General features: G+C 40.6%; 1 protein-coding gene across 10 annotated transcripts in view; it reads left to right on the forward strand.

Moving 5' to 3' along the window:
* Positions 1-1019: 1019 nt before the first annotated feature.
* Positions 1020-23551, forward strand: part of FLRT2 (fibronectin leucine rich transmembrane protein 2) — a 61548-nt gene continuing 39016 nt past the window's right edge. The window contains exons 1-5 of one of the 10 annotated variants that reach the window (XR_011141601.1): positions 4031-4392; positions 7900-7965; positions 14296-14421; positions 16349-16460; positions 17413-17799. The gene's annotated coding sequence lies outside the window, so the exon portion shown is untranslated. Of the gene's footprint in view, positions 1478-1773; positions 1893-3762; positions 4393-4569; positions 4712-7899; positions 7966-14295; positions 14422-16348; positions 16461-17412; positions 17800-23551 lie in introns of those variants that run through there. The other 9 variants (XM_068946728.1, XM_068946727.1, XM_068946729.1 and 6 more) reach the window with 9 other exon arrangements.

Raw genomic sequence — 23551 nt, forward strand, 5'->3', positions numbered from 1 at the left:
AGAAATCAGATCCCCTTCATATGCACTGAGCTACCTCTGTCCTTTCTGTTGTGTGACCATTACAAGGCTGGGGCTCTGGAAGGAACTCCCTGCAGACCAGCCCACGTCCAGGCCTGCGGTTAGAGGTCCTCCCTCCTTCATGGGTGCAGAGAATGGACCAGAAATACCATAATTTACTGGAAAATATATGTAAATGAATAATAGAAAACCAATGGAGTTTGTTAATATCGTTGTTTCCCTCTCTACATCTTCGTGTTACAAGTGCTGACAGCATTGTCTTGCCATCAGACTCCGAGAGGTGGTATTGAGTTCGGAAAGGTTTCGTGCACTTCATTTCATTTTTGAATTGCACATGCTTGCTTTCTCATTTTAAGGCTCTTTTCTGCTTTGGAGGAAACATGTTCTGACATGCTGGAGTTTGCTGGTGGTAAGTATTTCTTTTGACTATGAAGTGCATCTGTGAAAAATACTTCCTTTTTTTTTTTTTCCCCCAGGGCAGTACATTTCTTTCTCGCTTGCTCCTTTCTCTGTTGTTATTAATAACCCCTAAACGAGTTGAATTTGAAGGTCTGAGTGAAATAACACTTTCAGAGCTGTACTTTCAGCTGCATCACACTGAGGAAAGTGCAGAAGCTCTGTATATGCATGTGCGATAGATACTCATGCGCTGGGTATGACAGCTTGCATACCAGACTCTGTGACAAAGTAGGGACCACAGGTGAGTCCCAAGAGATTTCCCTTGCCGTGGGGATTTTTCCAGGCACTAACTACAGAGAAGAAATATTCACTTCTCCAACTGTTCCCCAGAGTTCATGCTTCTGATTTGTTTCAATTGAAAATAGCCAAGAATAGAAATTGAGAGGCAATAAAAAGTCCTCAGCCAAACAACCCTGCACGTTGTGGTTGCTCTCAGATGAGCACTCCCACACAAGCTGAGGTATCAGTGTCCATTCGTGCAACAGAAAGGACTGCAAAGGGTTAAGCCGCTGACTTGCTTGCTAGGCAAAGTTTGAGGAAGAATATGTCTAAGGCTGAGTGCGCTGCAGCCACACGTTTGAAATCTGTCACCCTCACTCAGGAGCTCTGCATCTCTGGTTGTCACCAGTGAATAACGATCACACATCGATAAGATCGCTCTGTGGCATTGCGCCGGAGTCGCCAGGGGAAGAGAAGAAAGGAAATTACCAGACGTTTAACCACTTTAGCTGGGCGTTCTTCAGTGTCTTCAGTGGGTTGTCAGGGCTAAATGAGCAGCTGGACAGCAGCTTGGAAAGTAAATTTCCTTCCTCTTTTCCTTGAGAGAAACCTTGGGTGATGGTGACCATTGGCAGCTATGGAAAAAAGAGACCTTGCTGGTGAGCCTTAAAACAATACCATGCCGGAGCCCAGCTGTTCTGCTACCTTCTCCCCTTTCAACCTGCCTGACCCGGTGGGCTTTGGGTGATCTACCAAGGAGGACCTACCTCAGCAGAAGCAGGTAATGGCTAGTTAAGTCACTGTTCGATTGGCACGATCTTATTTGACCAAAAGCATATCCTAAGCCTCTTTCTCTAATTTGATGCGCTGGCTGAATAAAGGGTCACAGGCAGAGAGCAGAACCGACCAAAGTCCCCCTAACCTCTCTGAGGCTATGGGGCATGGCAACAGCCTGCAGCCTTGCAGAAGTTTTTACCCGTTCCCACTTTACTCAGCGACTTGGGAGGGGCGGGGGGGGGGGGGGCAGAAAAGTCTGTGATCGGCCACGATCTGCTTTATCTTATGTGTTTTCGACAGGTTACTAATACCGGCAACGAGGAGAAAAAAGGGATGAGTGGAGAGAGGATGATGAAGGTTTAGAAGGGGGAATTTGTCAGGAGAAAATGCACCGGTTGTCCATCAGTTTCAGGAAAGAGAGATAAATCATGTGCAAGGAGGTGCTTTGAAAAGTATTCCAGGGAAAAAAATAGAAAAAGAGAAACAACAGAAGAAGACAGATCTTTAAACATACACGCACACACAAAGCAGCCTTTGGACCCTACAAGACTCCTGCCCCTTTCCTGCCTCGGGACCGGCTGGGATCTGCGGGCGGAGAGTCGCACTCGGAGGTGCCCCGTCCCCGCCGGGGCGGCTGGCTGCCCCCGAGGGCCGGCGCCGTCCAGACCCGCTCCTCCCCGGGCCGGCCGAGCGCGCGGAGCGCGACGGCCTCCCCTCCGTCCCGGGGCTGTTGGAGCAGACCCCGGCCCCGCGAGGCAACAGTCTCGGGGGAGAGCGGAGGGTCGGTCTCACCGTCATCTCCTCGCCAAGTCCCCCGAGAAACGCCAGGCTACTTGCGCTCCCCTGCCGTTGCTTCGCGCATCCGCGTAGGCGAAAGGTGCTGCGCGGCACCGAGCCGGGGCAGCCTCTGCTCCTAGCGGGCAGGCAGCGCGGCTCGGCTCTGGGTATTTGAGTGAGCTATAAATAACCCGACTCTCTCCTAAGCCCCCTTGGAGGACACGGCCGCGGGGGGGGGGGGGGGGGGGCGGCCGGGGCCCGCCGGGCGGCCGCAGGAGCGCAGAGAGCCTGCGCCGGGCACACACACCGCCGGGCTGACCCTCGCACCGGGCTCCGCGCCTAGGTTCCTCGGCACGGCTTAGCCTTTGAAGTCGTGAATAATTTAGCCCTCCCCAAGTGAATGGCGAAGGAGGTGCGGGACAATGGCGAGTGATTCAGCTTTTGCTGAGCAGAAAATCCAAGCTAGTGTGCAGCCAAGGGTGAGGGGGAAGCAAACCCCGAGGCATTTCAGTTGCCTTTTCTAGTTCCTCGACACATGGCATTGATCAGCTCGCCTCTTCTCTCCTCCATCCCTCCCCATCCCCTCTCTTAACTTGAAGCAAAAGCCGTATTGTGCATTTTCTTTAATAATAGAGGAGTTTTTTCATCTCTGCACACCCCACGTCCTAGCTTGACGACTCTGTCCTATCACTCAACTGATCCTCGGAATTAAGTAGTCCTGTCTTTACCGGGACTTGTCAGGACAAGGCAAGAGCTTACGAGGGAGCTGGTCGGCGGGGGAAGGGTTACCCCGAAACAAGCGCAGACAACCCAGGATGCACACACACAAACAGAAGGTGCTGCAGGAGGGGGAGCATGAGGAGGGGGGAGGATGACTTGTTAGCGCTCTGGGGCAAAAAGGTGGCTTTTCCAGCAGTTTTAAAGTCTTTCTGTCTGATCATGGAAACCAGATAGAATATTAAAGGAGGTCCGTCTCTTCCTTGAGGGTTAGACTTTCTTTTATTCTATGTTACATTTATTTCGTGCTGCTACCGCCTACCTAAAAGTTCGCAGGAGAGAAAGAGGGAGAAGGGGGGGAGGAGCGGGGGGGGGGGGGCGGGCGCGTCGGTGGCTGCCCATGAAATAACGCCATGTTGGTGGAGAGCGCGGCTGTAATTCTTGCAGGCAGGGGCATCTCCCGCCTTGGACCGCAGCTCGGGGACTTGCTGCCCTTTCAGCTCGCTCTTCGCCTTCCCTTCTGACACCCCCGAGAGCCCCCGGAGCAGTGGGGCCGACGTAGCCCGCCGTGAAGGGCGGCGAGAGCGCGCCCCGGCCGCAGCCCTGTGCCCTCCCTTCGCGCAGCCCCGGCCAGAGGGGCTCGGCGGCGTCGCGGGCTGGTGTCCGCGCTGCGCAGCCCCGGCCAGGCGCGGGTGACTTGGGCTGCGCACCCCCACGGCCGGGGGGGGGTATCCCGGGCTGCGCACCCCCACGGCGGGGGGGGGGGGGGTATCCCGGGCGCCGCCCCGCACAGGCGCCCTCGCCGCGAGCGGGGACGCAAGGGGCGAGTCCAGGGAGACGGAGCTCACTAAACTCTCTCAGCAAGGAATGGGTTAAGCGAGGGGGCAGAAAGAAAAAAAGAAAGCCTAGCCTGACTTTGCCTCTTGGAAAGCCTTAGGTTGCAGCCCTGCCTTCCAAGCATTCTTTAAACTAGAAATGTGGGAGGGACTCCAGGACAGAGAGGGAGAGAGATGGCTATCAACTGAATTCATTACTGTAAACATCTCCCTGGGGTGTCAGGCAGGGAGAAAAAAAAGGCACGACTTACATTAGCAGGGAATAGTCAGATCTGAGGCATCATTACTGCTAAGATCAGCCTGCAATCCCGGCTGAAGGCAGGCGCAGGACTTGAAGAGACTGACACACGCTCACACATATATACTCACATATATGTGTCCGATGCCTCCTCCGACTTCTGAGGGTCCTGGTTCTCTGTGCCTGCTCCTCATGTGATCCTCTCACCAACTCCAGAGGACAGAGAGAGAAAAAAAAAAAAGAAAGAAAGAGAAAAAAAGACCAGGCATACCCGCCGTCCCTTCTCATTTATTTTTTACTGGAGAAGGAGGAGCGGCGGGGGGAAGAGAGCGAGCGGATCGAGGAGAGAAAGTGCGTTGGGGATGCCAGAGTCGCGGGCTGCGCGCCGGAGGAGGAGGTGGCGGAGAAGGGGGGAGGACGATGCCGCTGCCTCGTAAGGGAGGGAGGCGCGGGGGTCGCTCCGGAGCGGCAGCGGCGGCGGCGGCCGGCGGCGGCCGGCGGGGAGCGGGCCCGCGGGGCCGGCCGGGAGCGGCGCTGGGCGCCCGCGCTGCGCGGCGGGCGGCGGCCACCACCGAGGAGCGGCGGCGGCGGAAAAGTTTTGGTGTGGGGGGCAAGAGGCGCGGAGGGGGATTATGATCGGTGCCGGCGAGGGATTCCCAGACACCGCCAGGTACAGTCGGGATTTCATTTCTTTCTCTTTTCCTTCCTGGTAATTCTAGTCCCCGGGCGGTTTAAAGCCCCAGCGGCCTTTGCCTTCTGCGAGAAGGCAAAGTTGACCAGCCAGGATCAGGTTCTGTGTCAGAAATATCGCACCCGCCTCATTAGAGACCTGTGTCAGCGGGTGTGGGGCACCAGGCACACACACGCACGGATTTATGAATGGTCGGCGGCAAGTGTTAAGAGGGTCTCCCTGTTATTTTACGCCAGCCTGGATGCTGGGAGAGCTGGCAGCTGCAGCGGGGCACAGGGGGCCCCGGTCGCCGCAAGCCCAGGGCCGAGAGGCGGGTGCCGACACCGGCCCCCCCGCGGGGCGCCCGAGCCCGTGGCGGGGCGCTGGGCGCCGGGCTCGCCAGGGAGAGCCGGGCACTGCTCCTGCAGCGGCAGTCTCGGCAGAGTGCGTGCGCTAGCCTTACCCTCAGTATTATTACTATTTTCGGGGCAGTGATTTTGAGAAACAGGAACTTTAAAAGATGAGCCTTGCTCGAAAGAGAAAGTAGGTTTGGCCCCGCGCTGGCGTGCGTTAAGAAATCTAAAGGCAGGGGAGAGCAGGGAAGTGTGAACGACAGAATTCATCAGATCTGATCGGCAGCCTCAGGAGCGGGGGCTGGTCGGAGAATGGGTGGGGGCGAGGTAAAGGGAATTGGTTCAGGACTTCTGAATACAAAGGAGCCCCTCATAGACCTGCAGAATTAGATAGTGGTCCTTGGTAAAAAAATAATAAATAACGGAGAGAGGGGGAGGGGAAGAAGGAGCCAAAAAAAAAAAAAAAACCCGAAAAAGAAGTCAAACAGCTGAAAAGACCCCTCTACAGCAGGAGATAAAACCCCATAACAGTTAAAAAGAAGATCAGCAGCAAAGTAAGAGAGAAGCTGTTACCTTCTTTTCGGAGTGGGTATCAGTCAACAGGAGCTTTTAATTAATTTTAATGGACGAAATCTGTTTTAAGGCTTACAATAGCTAATAAATCCAAGGCAGAAATCCGTGTAAATTCCTATACTGTGTGTGGACTGTACTGATTAGATTTCTTAAGATGCTGCTTCTTGCAATGCAGAGCTCAGCTGAACAGAAAGGGAGAGGTTCTGTGCATGAGAAGCAGAAAAACATAGCAGAACAAGTCAAACCTCTCTCTCACACACAGACATGCACACAGGCACACAGAAAGAGAGGGTATGTGTTAAAAAGAGGTTTATTTACTGCATCTAACTTCTCAGTGCTAACAAGGAAAATAAAACCAAATTAGAGGTTGAGGTCGATCCCTACTCAGGTAAAAAATAAATAAATAAATAAAAATAAACCCCTTCCCTGGAGTTCATTCATTGCTTCATTCACTGACGTGGTCTTTCTCCAAGAGCACTCTTATATAATTGCAGTTTCAGAGGAAATCCATTGGCTCAAAAATACATATATTTGGAAAGGGGAAAATCCATCCTGGCATTTTTTCAAATCATTTTAAAGGTACTGTGCTTATACCTCTACCTACCTATCTTTCCTTTCTTCCTTAAGAGTCAATGTATACAGTGTAAGCACTGAGACATAATCTTTGCATCACCAAAAAGATGTAGCTGATGTTATTTGAAAGTCACCATTCCTAAGAGTGAAAAGTGATGTTAAAATGTAAAGATGATATTGTTCCTGAAAATGGTGCAAGAGGAAAAATTTCAAACATCATTATCATTTGTAGGAGATATGGTATTTAAACTGCTGTTCTCTATCCTGATATGGTAGCTAAGCAGTTAAAAGTAAGGAAGTGCAGGCCTGGAATACTGTATGTGAAGCAAGTCAAATCACTGTGTAAATAATGTGTCTGTAAAACTACCTGTGACTAGACTAGTCATTGGTGTTTTCCAAAGTCCAAGGTTGTAACAAGAAGACATGGTGCTGGAATGCACCCAGCATTCTTAAAATATTCGCTCCTCATACATACATGCACTCTATATTTTGTATAAGGTGATGTTATCTGCGTTTGGCTTTGAGAGTCTGGATCTAATTTGAGCCACTGTTGCAAGTCACTGATATCTTGGCCTGCTGGATAGTTTGATTTAGGACATGAACATATCTCCTTTACACAACCTTACACTCTCCCAGTTGGAATCTGCATTACACAGGCGATGGTTTCCATCGAGAATCAAGAATGTGCTTGTCTTTAACTGCTTAAAATAGCAGTATCTAAAGTGTAGGATGTCATTAGGATTGACTTCCCTACTCTTCCCGAAGAAATGAAGGATAGTCATAGTTTTACCAAGTCAAGAAAACAAAAGGGAGTTCAAACAAGCATCACTATCAAGCTTTTCCTGTACTGCAGTTTCTATTTAAAGGGCTAGAAAGAAGGCATACTTAAGATAATATTGTTTCCAGGAAGGTGAGAGCTTTATTTCTTAGTCATTTCTCTTACCTCTTTAATCTTAAAATGAGTTCATTTTTCACTAGATTACTTTCGTATACAACTCTGAGGCTTCTACCAGACTGATTCAAATCCAGTCCAGTAGTGACCTCTATCTGTGAGAAGCGTATAGTCGTTTGTGATTTTTTTCCCCTTTTCTTAACCATAATAGATTGGAAACAGAGGCTATGAATTGCTTTGCTTTTTTATACCTGCGAATGACCTGGCTCACCAGGTTGTCAATGTCATGTCCATTACAGACAATGCGATTCCTAAGCAATTTAAACAGGAAAACAAGAAAAATGAACTGTAGTCCAGATGTGCATTGAGAACTTGAACTCTAGTTGCAGATAGCTATTCCAGGAAACACTGACAATATGATTAATATTTGCAAAAAACAGAAAAATATACATTATCCAGTGCTATTGAACATCAACAATAAAAGAAGTGCATTTATGTTTGTCTGATGGTTTAATACTTACTCTAAAGCTGGCTGACTGTATGTGGAATTTTATTGCCCCTGAGTGCTTACATAATAACTGAAACTTGAGACAAACACTCAGACCAGATACACTATAAGTAGACTTTATAGTAGCAGGGTGTTTAAAAAATGTAGAAAAAAAAATCCAGCTGTGTCTGTATTAGGAATACATGTCAGAGATCAAGGAGAAGGGGGTCTCTATAAACAGATGGTCTCTTTTAGGGGATTATTAAACCCAGCTTCCCAATACTAATTTGTCTCTTGTTTATATCCACAGCTATACTCTATGTTTTAGTTAGTGATTGTAAATGGCAGCTGAGGACTTGATCAGCAATATTTTTGGGTAGGTGAATACCATTGTTTGACATTTCCCAGATTGTAGTTGATTACCTTAGCGCTTGGTAATATGACGTTTTTAGGTGTTTCCTCCCCCTCCCCCGGCAATCTTTTCAGGAGCCCTTCTGTCAATGTAATTTATTTATTTCCTCAAGAAACCAAACAAACTGGAACTTAACCCAAAGGTTTAAAAATTGCATTTTCTTTTCTTCTTATAAAATAAATATTTGTATTTTGTCTTTAAAAAAATAGAAAAGTATATTATACAGTTATTATTGCGAAGAAGGCTAGTTTAACATACACTAAAGATACGAGCTTTAGTTCCCTGGAGTTATGTATAACCTACTCCTTTCAAGTAACTGACTTTTTTTAAAAAGAAAAATAACCACAAAAATAGTCATTAACATATATTTATTGACAAAGATGTTTTATTCATTTATTCAAAGTAAGACCAAACCTTAATCCATAGGTAATACCCAGGAAACAAGCATTTGAAATAAAAACTATTCTCTGCTTAACAAATTATATTCTAGTCACATCAAACAATGTGTCCCAGGAATAGTACAATTTAATCTGATATTTTCAGCCACTTGTGTACATTGTTAGAACCTGATTATACCTTTCCTTTCTTACTGGTGGTTTGCACAGCTAACAGTCTTTTTTTCCTTTTCGATTCCCTCTTCTGGCATATCCCTTTGAACTGAATCAAAACTAAATACGAGCAACATTTTAAAACAAATCCATCATGTTCTGTTCAGCATTCCTGAAAACTTAATGATGCATAAAGAGATCTGTAAAATATCTCTTTTAAAAAACAAATCTTAGGCTCTCAGCTCTACCTAGGAACAATGTCCTATATATTTTACTTTAAGCTGTGACTGCTTTATTAATGAATATATTTATTTTAAAAGAAACCTTCTCTAGCCTAACTTAAAGTGAGGGTGCATTTATAAAATCACGCAGCCACTAGAATTGTTGATTATTCAAAGGTATGCCATCACTGAAACTGATTCCTTGGTCCTTGTTAACAAAACTTAATAAGCTTTTGATGTACAGGATCAGATCATTTGTAGGTTGGGTCTTGCAAAGTGATGATCTTATTTTGGCCCCAAGTGAAAGGTGACTTGCCTCTGACACGAGCTGATCGTTGTTTTGCAGGATCTAGCCCTCATGAAGCAGAGTATTAAAGGTCATCAAAAATATTCTGGTATGACTTTCAAGTCAGAAGGCCACTTTCATCATTATTAATCACTGGCTAGCTATTCACCTGGTAAATTAACATTGTAATTTTCTGTGACAGATATAGGTTAATGACTGCAGTCACAAAAAATCAAAGAGAAAGAATAAGTTTGAAATGTAGCTGGGACAATAATCTATAGACATTCTTGTCACGCTCTGCAGTATGATTTTACAAACTCGGACAGATCTTAAGCCAGAGATTATAGAAGAGGACATTTAGTTCCTTTTATTGTCATTTATTTGTGAAAGTATCAGTGAAACCATTTGAATGGAGGGGAAGGAGTTCTGCTCTTTGGTTTGAGTACCTTATTGTCTCTGAGTTGTCATGTGTAATTTAATTATCTGCAAAATACAAAATCATATAGATATTAAATCAGTCAATTCCTGAAAACATGCTCACTGTGACTGAGTTCATCCCAAAATATTCTATTCAGACAAAATTTGTTTAACATCAGGGATCTTGAGGGATAATTACAGGAATAGGGCAAAAGAGTTCATACTTTCATCCTGCTGATTCATTAGCCATTAACCATCAGGTACGGTCGCTTCCATGTTCGGCACCATCTAGGCAGGCTGATGGTAGACTCTTCTCTCACAGTAAATATTATAAACTGTACAGAGATACTACATGGCCCATTGAAAGCTGGAAAGGCCAGAGCTGTGAAGGGAAGGCATCATCAGCACCTTTTCAGAACTGGAATCAGTGTGAGCTCTACAGCAGTGTCACCTCCAGTTCCTACTGGCAGCTCTTGCTACTGCTTGATCGAAACTAATAGGGAAAGTTAAACTAATAAGAAAATCTTTTCTTAACAGTAGGTTCTGTCCTACACCACATAGTCATGTAAGTAGCTGTCACCACACTGAACAGTTCTGTAAGAGTTGGCCAAGGTGTGTAACGGGGAAAAGGAGAAAGGACACAGCACTCGCTGTGCGTGGCCGAGCGCTTCTGGGAGCCATCAGCAATGTCCACATCGCGGTCTGCAGAGAGGTCATAAAGGACTAAACTGTGGTCAAACTGCAGTCGTAGAATCACCAGCGACAGGCTTGTTTGTTCAGAATTACAAACATTTCTTTCTCCTGAGATTTGCTATATACTTTTCCTGCAAAGAAAAAGAAAAATAGTAATAGAACTGTTCTCAAATGTGTATGGCATTCACAATGCCACTGTTAAGGAGCACAAGAAGAAATATATATTCCTTTAAACCAACAGAAACTTTACTAACTGAACAAGAGTTTTTATACACAGTTCTGAAGAAATGCATTCCTTATGTATAGTATATATAATCTATGTATGTGTTACGTATACAGCTAATTATGAATTTATATGTAACCACGAAATTCTCCTTCAGGTCCTTCAAAGCATGCTGTGCTATTGTGTCATTAATTTTCATTAAAGAATTATCTGTTTTTTTTTTTTTTTTGGTAGAAGAAAACCAGAAGAAAAACATATATTTTTCTTCATTCTATTGGAAGTTTCTAAATTGAGCAAAAAACTGAGGTGCTCCCAAGAGGGATTTCTCCCAAAGTTGATAGAAAGCATCTGTAGCAAATCTACCTGTGCTTACTACACAGAACTTCACAGATGAAAGACTACTTTCTAAATTCATTTGATTCTAGACTCAGTCCTTTTCTCTCTTACTGACAAGCTAATTTCACAGGAACTCCTCTTATGTAATAATTTGAATACCCCAAAGTGATGTCATTTAGCTGTAACTGAAGGTGATACAACCCTGTTAGTGTGTCTCTAGTTATACTAACGTATATATGCTTACATTAGTAGTTTCTTCCTGTGTGTATGTGAAAACAAGCTATACAGATAGAAGTCATATTTAAATGATTAGAACTACATCCACATTAGGTTGTAGCAGCATAGGTGTTTGTCATGGACACAGTTTACATAGTTATATTGTTATAAAACCTATGTGTAGACTAGGCATCAGATTTGGGTAACACTTTATGAATTTTGGTGAGATGGTTTTAGTGAGCTGTTTTATGCCTGAAATCTTAGTTGAAATGATGTGAAATGTCTCTAAATGAAGAAATATTCTTTGTATTACCTTATAATTTTATTTGTGACCTAGGAAGCTTTTCTCCTAGGTGGTGCTTCCAGTGTCATTGAAAGATTTGCATCAAGCTGAACGTACCCCATTTAGCAAGCTTGTTTGTCTTGTTTCATGGGCCACCCCAGTGACTGATCTAGATTTGTCTTACTCCTATCTTTAACCACTTAGGTTTGGAGTTAGCTGCAAACTCTCTTAGACTAAACATTCTTTCTTAAGCCATATCAGTTGAAAAGTTGCTGTTTGTTTCATAATAAATTGTAAGTATCTTAAAAAAATCTGAAGCTTTATGACTTCAATATCTGAAACATTTACTGTGAATCAGAAGGTTGGAGGACTCCAATTTGATATGTTAATATTCTACATACATATTGCATTGTGCTGTACTGATGCACTACTGTTAGCCCCCACGTTATTCATTAAACCAGAGAATCTAGAAGTGGAAAATAAAATAAGGCTCACCATTACCTCTCCAGTATATTCCTCATAAAATTTTCATTCTTGCTTTAATGTTTTCAGAGATTTCATCTGAGACATTTTGTAATTTGAACAACTATAGAAAATTAATTTCAAACACAAAATAGTAAGTAAATGAAAAGAAATAAAATGTTCTGTTATCCAGTCTGATACATTTCTCTCTCTTTAAAACAAATTTAGCAATCTAAAAGCAAGTTGCCTCATGCTGAAGATGAGTATACAGTTAGAGACTGTTAAAATTTAGCAGAACATGAACATATATGTACATACACACAGCGTCATTCCGGACTGTTGCTAAATTCTGTGTATCAAATTGGTATAAGCCCAACAGTGATTTCTGAAATAGCTCATTCTGGCCCTCTGCCATACTGCTCAGCGAAGAGCTTCTTCTTGCTGCAGTTTAGCCGTAAATTGTAAAATGCATCTTGCCAGTAGAAGTCTTTTTTCATTTGAGAAATTACTTTCACTGTTTGACAAAATTAATTTCACAAGCTTTTTCTTTTGCAGTGTTGTGCAACAGAATAACAATCTTTACTCAGAGAGAAAAAGTGTCTACTATTATAGCTTTGAAAATGCTTAGGCAATAAAGCAGCACAATGGACATCTCTCTTTTTAAAATGTTTACTTTGAATGCCACAGGCAGAGCCAAGTCCCCTATCATTGCCTAGAGATGCCTAAGCCTCTGTAGTAGAGCATCTGACAGTAAGGTCACTTTCATTGCTTTATCCATGTTGTGCCCTACCAAAATTTCTTATATATGCATTTGGTATTGTGTATTCAGAATGCTGAACATGCACATACACACGTGCAAGGACACAATTCGCAAGTAAAATCTAAAAGAGAGCTTTCTGAGAGAATTTGAGTGGCAAAGGATCACTTAGGAAACTATTTCCTTCTGATTTTTCAGCTTAATTATTTAATACCTTCCTTTTTTTTTAAAATTTAACTAGATGGCAGGACAATTCTAAAATGATACTGTAGAATTTTGAAATGTAAATAGTATATTAGCCCTTTTTAGTCTGTTTGCTTTTCTCCTCTACTTCTTTTCCCTCACAGTTAACCGAGTACTGTTTTCACAAGCAGTACTGTGTTCAACAGTGTTTTGAAAAGAATGATACAACTGGGTTTCTACCTTTTCTGAGTGCTGGTTATAAGATGCTGGATCTGTGTCTCCACACTAGTGCACTAAAGTTTAGTTATATAAAAAATAGCCCAAAACAGGAACTATTGAGATCTCAGTGCCAACAAGATGGCTATTTTCTACCCCAAAGTGGGTAATCTGATCAGTATCTGTCTAACTTAATATTTAGTACGTAATACAGTTTTCAGCTAGATACTCTATTATCACACAAGTCAAACACTCAGCTCTATCCTGAGATCAGCACAGTGGACCTTTATAAATCTGGAATAAATGAGATGTTAGAGTTGCTGCCAGCAGCTCTGGCAGTAGAACTGTTGATCTACCCAGATTCTCTTTCCTGTAAAAATTTGTTATCAGCACATCCTACGTGTCGTGACTGGATTTACAGATAAGAGGACGAGATGACTGAAAGTGGATGGATGGAATAAGCATAAAGAGGTCACGAGTGATCAGCTGAAGAGCTTGATCTTGAACTGTGATGGGGGGGAGGATTATAAATTTCAGAAGTCCATTTAAGGAAAAGGAGTTCTCTAGGTAGAACAGTTTGACTTTAGTTCTTTGCCCTTCATTTGTCCAAAGTTGAAAGTGCATAAATCAGTCTGTATGGGCAGAGATGACTCTGAAATTCATAACCACTCATCTCTGTGACATTGATGGAAACTCTATTGTATCAAATGCATTGGTATTCTAATTATGAGCCTCTGATATTCAGAACTTCCCTTAGGCCATTACTATCTTGTATGCAATCATATTTTGCAAGCTGCCCAATGATTGTCTGGTTATACATGTGCTGATCAAGAGAAGACATCCTACAGTCTAGCCAACTCACTGCCGAAAGATGTACCTCTTTAAGCACTAAGAGAATAAACATCTTTATATTTCAGATAACATCAGTTTCAGTTCACAGGCTACTTAGGTCTTGTGAGGAAATATTTGGAGATCTTGGGGAGGGGTACTTGAGTATAGACCTATATATTGTCTTGTGTTGAATGATAACCATGCTCAGCAGAAAGGCATTCTTTTTAACTCCTTCAGTGCTATACTAAAAGAGTATCTCCTGCAAGTAGAAGTGAAAAAATTCAAGGAGTAGTAGCCTTACTATGAAATTTATACTCCTTCCACCATCTAGGGTACTTTTATTGACATATATTTATATTCAGGTAGTAATATACTTCTCTCTCTCTATCTCTCTCTTTATTTTTTAAAAACATATAGTAGCACAAGTTAAATCAGAATTTTTAGTTAGTTCTTCAGCTAAGAGGATTTCTCTTTTAAAGCTGAAGTTCATTTTGTTATGACTACAACGCCAGATACATTTAGGACACCAAGTATCCGAAAGATATTATCAAAACTGAGATAAGCAATAATTCTGGTAGAAGCTTTTATTTTCATTTAAATATTTCCTATATTTTTTTTTCAGATCAAGTATTGCAACATTGTGCAGAGGTAGGATAAAAGCAGGAAAGAGAAAGTGACTAAAAAATAACTGGAGAAAACAGGATGAAAATGAGCAATCAAAATTCTCCAGACTGAATGAAATGTGAAGGTAAATAATTAACTTGTAGTGCAACAGGAAATCAGAATTTCCTAATGATCGTAGTTTTAATCGTCTAAACTATTGTTAATCAGAGAGGGAGACTGTTGACTGCCACGAGAGGGAGAAGTAGGGGTATTTAAAACCCAGGAAGAGCTGGGAGGGGAGAAAAAGATCTGTGAAGTTCCCCCAGTTTTTTCTGTTGTGGAAAAAGCACATGGGAATTATTAGGCAGAGTTAATGCTGTCTCAGAGTGTATTAACTCCAGAGTAGAGTCCTTACTGGTTTGGTGAGACAGGTTCATTGAATTTGCATTCCCTTATAGTATTATTCCAGGTCCTCATTTTTGTGACCTTAGAAACTGTGCACATTAACCTTAAGAAAAAATTAGGATGCAGAGTAAAGATGAGATGGAGATATCTATTGCCGCAATAGCAAGTCTCAAATGTTCCTCTCAGGCATGGGCATATACAGAGAAAGTCCACTTTACAAAGGTAAATCACAGGGGTATAATGAATATTATTTGTTATTTAAAATATAGGTCCTGACAGCTTTTATGTTGCTTAGATTTCTGTTGCTGTTAGTCCTCGCATTTGAAAGAACTTAGAGTTCCACTATATAACAAAAGAGTGAATTAGAGGAAAACAGGGGACAATACAGTGGGGGCAAATGGCACTGAAGTGTCATTATTATTTTCCTGCTTTTAAGTAGCATGCTGCAGGAAATGATCATCATGCACTGCAACACATAGAATTGCGATGTTGTTCCTGTGTCGTTAGAGCATTCATGCTGTCCTGTTGATTAAATCACTGGGTAGGTCAGACATTGATCAAATTCTACATTACGGTTTGAGCTTGCAGTGTAATCTTTCTCCTTGCAGCTGAAGGCAGGACAGAATTCAACACTGAATTCTAAAAACAACGGGGTGACAACAAGCAGTGCACAGCAAAGGACTGAATTGGCAGAAGACACACAAACTCTGTGTGTGTTTGTGTGTGTGTGCATAGGGGAGGGTCCACATTTCCCTTCTCCCAGGCACGCTAAATGCCCGTGATCATCATCATCAGCAAGTACAGGCACCGAAAATGAAGGAAACTGATCCTTCATGGTGAAGGTTATACTAAGGATAAGTGTCCTTGCTTTCTCAGAGACTGTGCAATTTTTGTATGATTTCTTCATTCTCCACAAGTGTTGTGGTAGTGATAACAATACGTATATTGGAACAATATGGAACTCTACATGATACTCTTGCTGCAAGATAATCTTGCAGAAAGTCTGGCAAAGTATCTGACTAGAATCCACTTACCATAACTAGAAAAGAGAAGAAAAAACCCAAAGAGAAGATGGCACTGTAAGAGTTAACATGTTAGCCCTTCGTTCTTTCAGATCAAACTTCCTGTGAGTAATAAAACACAAGTCAAATGAATTTGGCTGGTCTCAGTCAAGCTTCTCATGGATAGTTGCCCACAAGGGAATAACTACCGCATAGATTAGCTCTGTGAATAGTTTCAGGACAGGTGTGGGACTGAACTGTATTGACAGAACTGCCCCAGGGAACTTGTGTACTGTGTTTCACTCATTGTTATCTGTCTTCCTCCATTTTCACAAGTGCTGAAATTCACCTGAACACATCTTTTAAGTAAAGGATTTGGAAGAAACTTATATTTTTACAGATTTGCAAGTCTCCTGTTAGATATTCCAAAGAAATGAAGTGCACAGGAAAACTAAAAGAAAACCCTGAATTATTTCTTACTTGTCATTGTTTCTTCTCTGTTCTCAGGAAGGGTATTACAGCTTCTGATCCATCTTCCCTTACACACTCTAAGACAAATTAAAAAAAAAAAAAAGTGCAATATTTTTAAAGCTTTAAGAGGGGACAGGATGACACAGGGTTTCTCCCACTAAATAAAAAAACCTTCTATTTCTATTTGATATCCAGACATAGTCTTCGCTGCTCTGCATGAAATGAATGGTGGACCCGAGTAAATGCACCACTATTAACTGAGCCTCATTTTCTCCAGTCCTTATCAGAAGTGAAAAAGATTTATTAGGTAAGGAGGATGAACAACTCTCTTACCTCCACACTCTCTTCTTCATCTCTTCTTATTTCTTATAAGACAGAACTGAGCCTAAGTCACATTGTACAAGTCCTTGTAAAAAATATAGTCAGAGACAACCTCTGCACTAGTTTTTTGACATAAAAAGAGATAAAGCAAAGAAGAGGTAGAAAGAACAATGAGTTAATAACAGCACTGGTTCGAGAGCACTGACACACATGCAGATTTGGAGAGCTGCTTGATATTAGATGTGAAGTGCTTGTGTAAATCAGGGCTAGACCAGCCTACAGCACCTGAATGACATAGGACAAAAAACTTCTCTATTTAAAGTTCCTTGCTTGTGCCATAACTGTAAGGCCAGCCTTCCATCTTCAGCAGTAAGGGGAAGGGATTGTAATCTGGAAGCTGATACTGGGCTTTCCGTGCCCTAGTTCCCTCTGAATTAATAAAGAACCCTACTCTTAAGTCTCTTACATGAAGTGAATATTATTTTCTCAATTTAACAGGTGGTATAATCATACGTTTGTGCATAAGATTGTCAAGGTCAAGTTTACAGCACTACTTTAGTTACTGGATAGTTTGGAGTTTCAAGTGCATATGTGGAGTGGGGGTTATATAATTTACGGAGGCATCTATTTACATTTCAATTCATATTTTTTATATCCATCTCATAGCAATTGCTACATACTTTTCAACTGACACATTTTCCATGACATTTCTCAGGCTTTCTATCATTGCTATACCTAATGAATCTTACTTTTCATATGCATGTGATTAGTATGGGCATATAATAAGTCTCTGAAAAATTTACCAGCCTAACCTTCCTCTGCTTGTGTCAGAAGACCAACTGCATAACATTTTTGTTGATGCAACTCTAGAGCAAGTGCCAAAGCATTAAATTTTAACTGATCAGTTTTAGTGAATTAAATACTTTCTCTTCCTACAGGAACTCTCTACTACAGGAGTGGGGAGAATAATGACAGATGGCCTCTATCAATTTGCCACTTTCTTAGTTCAATTAAGCCCATAGGTGTTCATATTCTAATGCTGGTGTTGTCTAAGTAAGATATGAACAATGTGAGCAAATTGCTGCAATGTTACTGGAGATAATTGAGTATTGCAGCTTTGCTGGAGAATATTTACTTCTCGAATATGCAGTGAGACTTTATACTGTTGTCTCAAAACAGAAATGGGAAGCAAAGTATGAGTAGCATTGCTGACTGTTAACTAACTAGTGGTCTGTTTTAATACGTGATTTGATTGTTTTTTCCGGTGCAAGTTTCAGTGGTGCCCTAGAAACTGTTAGTGTCTAAGAATAAATGTATCAATTCTGAAGTCATTGTTTCCTTTATAGAAACTAGTATGCTGTTTTGCAGCTGGATAGAAAACAATCTGAGTAATAATGGGCCACATTCTGTTCTGTTCTGCTCTATTATATTCTATTTGATCTTATATTCTGCTCATCACTATAGTTGCCTACTGTCAATTTATAAAACTTTAGTGAAAGATATCTTTACAATAGAATTCTGCAGTGTTTGATTATATCAAAGGATTTTATTTCATGCAGAGAATTATTAATATATGCAACAAGAGACCTGGTCAGTCAGAATTACAAAGCTTAAAATTCTCCTTTGAAGGAGAAATACAGAGCAGAGTTTTGCACCCATGATTATTTATAACTGTATAGATCATATTTATAACGCCACTGATTTTATGTGCATGAACAATCTAGATAAGTAATTAGCAAAATGACATCAATTGTACTGCATTTTCCAACAGCAAATAACAATGTTGCAAAAGGAACTCCCAATGGATTGTTCCTTTATAATGTAACATACAGTATCTCTCTCTCTGCCTGGCTTGCTCTCTTTCCAACTAGTATCTTAACATCTAACATTTAAAACCGTAGATACGCTGAAACTGAGGTCTTCCTATCAACATTAAAGGGTTGTACTTTCATAGACCTATGATTCTATCTTTTTCAATATCTCTTACCTGAGAGAGCTACTTTAGGAAGGAGTCTACAGGTTCACTAATAGATATAGGTACAAAGCCATCTTTTCACACTGTGTTGAAATGAGATTAGAGCTGATCTGACAAGAACCAAATCGCCCCTTCCGTTTACTCTCGCTCCTTTCTCCCAGGTAATTATAAAAATTGAATTCATCAGCCTGGTATATCGCTTTGTTTTCAGGCAATTTCCAGTAGGAGGATTGCACTTGTTATAAGTGTGTGTGTGCTGTGTAATTGCTGACAGTCATGCACAGAGATCCTTATTTCTTTCTCTTGCATTGCAACCTTAGAAATAAAATCACGTAAACTAAATGCCTATCTCCTTATCTCCTATATACCTTCCTGTAATAGAAGAACTTTTTGACAACTTTGTACTATTTAAATCTTTTCATGAAGCATCACTTCCAATAAGGGAAATGGAATAACAAGAGCTCAAACAGTGAGAAAATAATGTGTGAGTGGTCACAGTTCCACTACAGATTTTCTCCAGTATAAATCAGTATTTATTCTTCTGAAAATGGGAAGATTATTTTAGATCTACACAACTAAAAATAAAGTGCCTTCCTCTCATTTCAAATATTCATCTGTGGGGTAAAGAAGAAAGAAGATGAATATCTTTACATCAAACAGTCTCACTGCAAAACATAGTTAGGAGTATAAAAAATTAGAAATGCAGTGCATTTGCAAAACTGTATGAAAAGCCTGAAGTGGAGGGTGCTGATGGTTTATGCATCAATGCACGGATATCAACACATTGGTAAAATAAATTGCAAACTATAAAGAGCTACTTATTTCCACACCCTTTCCACATCCACAATTGAACTTAAACAGAAAGTGCAGAAATTCAAAACTTTTTTGGAAATAGAATCAAAACTAGAACATTTAGTCTAAAAGGAATGTCCAAAAATTCGATTTTTAAGTTTCATTAAAATACTGAATAATAGAGAAATTAAAAATTCCTCTACTTTTTGATATAAAAGGTGAAAAAAATTAGTGTCTTGCAGCAAAAATTATCACATTATCTGAGCCAATTTCCTTGACTTATTTTTGTGGTTAGCATGCCACCCTGTAGAGAAACTCCTACATGCGCGCGACATGTGGTCATTCTGCTACTTGAGTGTGTGGGCCCCAGGAAAATAATAAAAATAAATCTAGAAAAAATCCCAAGTGCAAGCATTAAAATTGTTGCAATAATCAGATAATTGCTAATACAGTATCTATGTCTAGGAAACTAGAACTTCACTGTCTAGGATTTTTCCACATACAAACCAAAGGGAAATTTGGAGTGCATAGCAGCAGGATATTGTGAGACTGTTCAGAAGGCATAGCAACAATCTAAAGAGTACTGTAACAAAGGAACTATTATTATTTCTATTGCATCTTGTATTTATATACATATACTTTCCACAGAAAGAGCTATATGCACGTAATCAGTAGATCTTACATAATTTTTAGTAAACTAGAGGGTGCCGTGGTTCTTTTCTCAGGGTTTTGCTCTCCATGGTAGCAATGTAAATCAGGAATATTTTCTCATGATGATTTCAGTGGGTATAGACTACTGCTCCTAAGCAGAATTTACGCCATAGGACTTGAATTTACCAATATGTAAGACCAATATTTTTTCTCCAAAGTTTAAGATTGAGAAGCTATACTTATTTTGCAGTCATTCCATACCAAAACAGTAGAAGTTCCTTTGATTTTTCACTTACTCCACCGCTAGTAACTAGGTGGAGGACATACAATTCTTATGAAACATAGGCCAACATTGTATGCTATATAAGACATTGGCTCTTTCTATTTCCAAAGCAAATAGAAAAGCAAAAGTAAGTTTAGGAAATAGTCCCCTTTCTGCAGCTGAGGGCCAGTTCTGCAGAACTTTGCAAATTTTTGATTCTAGTCAAAGTCAATTGGTATTGAACATGATAACCATTTTGCAGGGTCTCCACATATATTTAAACAGACAAGAAGTGACATCCATTATATTGCTATTTTTTTCAATGATAAAAATTTCATTTAAAAAATATAGTATGTCCTAAAGTATAAATTTGAGTCAGTCTGAAATACAAGCTCCTTCTGAAGATCAAATTTTCTCATACCAACTTTTTTTAAATTGTAACAGTATCACCTGCACAGTCTACAAAATGACAACAGCAAGTAATAAAAGTCACAAGAATGGGTGGGATGTTGGCTGGCATACAACGAGAATTAAAGCAGAGACCAATCTCCCTCAGTAAATGTTGATATGAATTATTAAACGCAACAGTAGGAATATATAGACTGTCAAAAGCACTTTCCTTCTAGAGACATAGGAGGAATTAAAATTTATTTTCAAAGGATTGCCTTTTTATGTGTCTTCAATGTTTTGGTTTCCTTGAATTACATAACTTGTATCTTTCTGTACTAAAACTTCCCAAATTAATTTCCCAAATGAAGAATGCTCATTGGAATAATTTTGGCAATCTGGGGCTCTTCTAAGCAATTTCTTTTATATATCTTCTTTAGAAAGTCTGAGGTCTGACTTTCCACTTCAGAAGCAATTCCTAGTGAGAAAATAGTAGTGGGTGTGACACCAGTGGCCTGAAACTATGTCATTTAATTAGATGATCTGATCATTAGTTTATTGAGCATACAGAGGAGAAATGGGTAATCCAGGAGCCCAGTGTAATTCAGTTTGATGCTAGAATATATGCTCTGTAATTTGAATACATAGGTCTGCTCCTCAGTTGGTCCGTACTGAGATAATTTTCTTGGCTTCAATAAAGTAATGATGAGTTATACTAGCTTAAGATTTGAACCAAGGAACAAATGGTCAGCTAGACTAGCTGATTTCTAGATTAGCTTTCTAGATTAGCAAAGGTTAAAGACAGTGTCAGATATTAATGATAAAGCCATTCCTCTTAGACTTACCACAAGGTCATGAATATTCTCTTTGACAGTATGAGTATGGTTGGTTGAAAATTCTGGAGTAATTTAAATAAAAAACTTAAATCAAAACAAATGTGATTCGGTGAAACAAGATATCTAAAATGGTACAGAATTACTTATTTTCTTCCCAAAAACATTTTGATTGGAATGGAAAAGAGAAATTTAATACTAGCCTATTGTTATATGCAATTGATTCATCTGAATAGAGTCCACCTTTAGACACTTGTATGGCTAATAGCACCAAAACAGCTGAGAGCAACCATGTAATTCTCTATTTGATGTAAGTGGCTGAAGTTCCTGGATCCTTAGCTAGTGCTTTGACCCTCAGCATAAAATCAATAGATATATTTCCCACTGACACAAAAAGAGCAGGTTTACATCTTTTAAGTACCCTTCCTGTGTTCCTTTTGGACTGTGTGTCCAAGACTTATATCTTGTGTTCCTTACTAAGACTTCACTTCAGCACATCATTGGACAGCTATTAAAGTTTTAATATATTTATGAACTCTTAATACCTTTTTCTCAAGCAAAGGAGCATCCATCCAACAGAAGACCACACATAAACCCTAAACTTAGGATCTGCTTACTAGTTTTAAGTCTACTGCAAAGTCCTGCAAGCCACCTGGCAAAGGTATATTCTTCCTGCTCAGTGTACTGATGGAACATGCATACTGAGGGAAGCATACACCCTAAAGTCAGACAGAAAATATTATCAATCAAAGTCACTTGGAATCTCAGGTAGCACATATGGGGTTTTCGTATAAATCAGTGTCAATACTGGATGTTAGCATCTGTCAGCAAATAACATGTAAAAATAACCTTGAATTCAAATGATCTAAAAAAAGAGTTTATAAAACTAGGTGCCAAGACTTATATGTATATTTTGCCATATAGATGTAATGTAAATTTCAATCTTGAATTACTCACAGTCCCTATCAAAAGTATTTATTTTTATAAGTGTTTGCTTCTGGATAGTCATATAGATATCAGAGAGACATGCTGAGTATTCTTTGAGAAACTGAAAATGATTGTATTATTTGTCTCACCTTTTGGAATGGCATTTTTCCTCTTTTGGTCATTGTTTCAACTAAGCAAAACATCAGGGCATTTTCCTAAGAGCGAGAACTATTACACAGTCTCACTCTAGGCACAGATAAAATCAGCTTTGGCAAAATACTGATGGATTAATGTTGGAAAGATGCCTGCGGTGATAAGGGCTGGTACAGCTGGCATAAGGGAACTTTCCTGACTCTGAAGATTAATTAATTAACTGAGTTTGGTCATTTGGCATAGCAGAAAAGAAATGACCAGAACTGAACCTTAGAATAGGATTCATATCTTATCCATTGAAAAAGAATGTTTGAACTACAATATCACTGTCTTCAATTGGAGTGTGGGTGAGTAATTGAGAAGGTAATGAGGACACATGGCAGTGAAATAGCAGCAGGAGCCTATTGACTGTTGACAGAGCTTTTGTCCAGACGCCTATTCAGAAGATTTGTTTTGTATTTATTCCAGATCTAATATCCATAGGCTCAATTAGCTAAACCCTTACAAATGCCCAAATTTCCATTCACTTCAGGAAGCCATGTTCACACATGACATGTACACATGCTGCAGCCAACACGTAAAATCATGTACTGTAGAAACCTCTGAGAAGATACTGTGATCACTTATGCTATTGAATTCTGCATGCGTCCAATGTGCTTTTCTTGTCTGATTACACTCTAACTACTGTTGTGCATGTCCTCAAGCTCCTTTTCCCTGTTGATGGACTTAAATGCCACAAATCATTTTAAAATAAATATTTTTGCAAAAGAAGTAGTACCTCACAGACATAAACTGCTACATTGCACGTAACACAGGGAGGCATATTTTGCACTTGCATACTTTAGGTGGCATTAATAACTTCAATATTTATATTGCCATAAGCTTAGCTTGCACTAGAGTGTCATTTATATAGTGTTATGTTTCTTACAAGTACACTTCCTGTCAAATTCATTTCTGGCTCTTTGAAGGTAAGCATACAGCAGTACAAAGTCATATGTATGGAGTTTCCAGTACTTTTAATGTTATATCTTTAAAAATAATGACCTTCGTGCAACCATCTGCGGCTCTATGCAGTGCCTTCAAACTCAGAGGTTCTT

Source organism: Struthio camelus, chromosome 5, assembly GCF_040807025.1.
Source record: "Struthio camelus isolate bStrCam1 chromosome 5, bStrCam1.hap1, whole genome shotgun sequence".
NCBI classification, from domain to species: domain Eukaryota; kingdom Metazoa; phylum Chordata; class Aves; order Struthioniformes; family Struthionidae; genus Struthio; species Struthio camelus.